The sequence below is a fragment of the Pinus tabuliformis genome, chromosome 1_2 (assembly GCF_031772625.1).
Source record: "Pinus tabuliformis cultivar Carrire ecotype Pingquan chromosome 1_2, CPIR1, whole genome shotgun sequence".
NCBI classification, from domain to species: Eukaryota; Viridiplantae; Streptophyta; class Pinopsida; order Pinales; family Pinaceae; genus Pinus; species Pinus tabuliformis.
In genome coordinates, this window is record NC_142298.1 from 97359057 (window position 1) to 97361376 (window position 2320).

Here is a 2320-nt window from a genome sequence, read left to right on the forward strand (position 1 = left end):
GCTGTGACGCAAGCTATGAGGCAATATTGCCAATGACAGGCAACCAAATCTGACCCACAAATTAAAGAAAAAATTAAAGCGAAAAGACTAAGAACTGGATTCAAAATTGCTTGAGAATTAAGCTAGAATTTGAAAATTGTTTCGACCATACAAAACCGAGACGATAAAACTGAAATCATGCATTACGTCTGCTCTCTATACTTTTTACTTTAAATGGGATTTTTAGTCGGTGTTTCGCTAACTAGTTTTCATGCCAAGTCTCGTGCAAGGTCGGGACTCTTCGTAGTGCGATGCCTATATATGGTAGTTGGGGGTAATTAGCATAGCATATCCGAGATAGAAGAGGCAGACATAAAATTCGAAATACATTTTCAGTGCAATGGCAACCGAGGGAGAAAAGGTGCAAGTAAAGCTGTTAGGTGCGACTCTGAGTCCCTTCGTGGTGCGGGTTCGCATAGCCCTGGCTCTTAAAGGTATCGATTACGAGTTCATCCAAGAGCATTCCATGCATCTTAAGAGCGAGCTGCTGCTGAAATCAAACCCTGTTCACAAGAAAGTTCCCAGTTCTTATCCACAATGGAAAGCCTGTTTGTGAATCCATGATTATTGTGCAATACATCGAGGAGGCATGGTGCAATAAGGCTCCCAATCTTATGCCCGAAGATCCATATGACCGAGCCAATGCTCGCTTCTGGGCTGCCTTTGTAGACGATAAGGTAATTTAATTCTTTCATTAGTAATCGGCTGCAGTCATATCTTATCAACCCTTTCCTTATCTGCTATTTGTGTCTTCGAAAGTTCCAATTATGTTTTTCTATACGGTAAACAATATGCTGATAATGGTTGTTATATGTGCCCTCAGCTCTTTCCCTGTCTGCGAGGAGTTTTCACTGGCCAAGGCGAGCAGCTACAGAAAGCAGTAGAAGATAGTGTTACAAACATTCTGTTGATAGAGGAAGCCCTGCGAACCAACCACTGCTTCGCAGGAAAAGCGTATTTTGGAGGGGATCAGATCGGCTTGATTGACATCGCATTGGGTGGTCTTTCCGCGTTTATTAAAGGCCTCGAGAAGGCTACCGATAGCGTTTTAATAGATCCAGAGAAAATGCCGTTGTTGACCGCATGGATGGATCGATTCTTTAAATCCGATGGAGTGAAAGAAGTAATGCCCGATGTGGCCAAGCAGGCGGAATTTATATCCACTAGGAGAGCCAGTATGATATCACCACCTACTTCTAATTAGGGTAAACCATGGTGGCCTTATAAGATGAGCGTTATTCATAGTCTTTTTCCTTTTATTCATCTGGTCAGATTCAGCTTTTGAAGTGTAGCTGTCTTATGTTAATTAGTTTGAATAATGTTTTTGGTCATCTCGCCGGTACTATTGCCAGCATTCTTCTGTTCAATGTGCATTGATTTATTCTGAAAAGGTTTTTGGTGAATCTCTCCGATAATGTAGCCGTCATTCCACTGTTCAATGTGCGTTGATTCAGAATGTAACAGAAACCATAATGAAAAGCAAGCGTTGATATTCAGAATTAACAGAAACGATAATGAAAAGCCAGCATTGATTCAGAAGGTCATAGAAATTATTTAAGTAGCCTTTTCCTTGGTGGAGTCATAAAGCCAACTTTGGGGTGACTTATTGTAGAGAGAGTTCGAGTAGTAGTGTTTATATTTGGATGGAATATAAGGGGTTTATAGCCAGTTGGTTTTTTCATTGAAGATAAGTGTTCTTTATTATATATGCTTTTATGTTGTTTATTATCTATTATCTGTAAATGGATGCACATTGACTGCAAGTTCTTAGGAATGCATAATTGTATAATATATTCAGCATATTATATTTGGTATCAAAGTGAGTAGTTGATGGAAAATACTACCCCTATTGAAAACAAAAAAATCAAAGTTATAATGTGTACAAATTGAGAATTTTAGTAACATGGCTCAACATTGATATGGGTATGTTGCAATGTGATATCAAAGTGACGGTTACAACAATTGGGTTCTATGGGCTAGAAACAAACATGCAAAAGAATAACTTCTATGTTGCATACAAAATGTTTGGTGAATTTCCCGAAGGAAAAAAGCTTTGAAAGTTACTTGAATGATAGTTGTTTTTAGTCTGTTATCAACTCAGCCTTTCAATCACATTCTTTTATTTAAAAATTTAGGAGTGGGTGAAACATGAGAATTCTTTAAGGAAGAAGATCCTCTTCGCCTTATAATTTAAATCATTTTTTCAGTTGATGGAATTGACTTATTTCCGACACTAGTAGATAATAAGTCTATAGTTCTAAAAATCACAATTTTGGAAAAA

The 2320-nt window shown here is 38.0% G+C and overlaps 1 pseudogene across 1 annotated transcript; it reads left to right on the forward strand.

Annotated features, from left to right (window-relative positions):
- The first annotated feature begins 306 nt into the window (after positions 1 to 306).
- On the forward strand, positions 307 to 1745 carry LOC149204655 (glutathione S-transferase U16-like; annotated as a pseudogene). The gene is made up of 2 exons (XR_016252388.1): positions 307 to 716; positions 863 to 1745. The product of XR_016252388.1 is annotated as a glutathione S-transferase U16-like (transcript).
- The last annotated feature ends 575 nt before the right edge of the window (positions 1746 to 2320 follow it).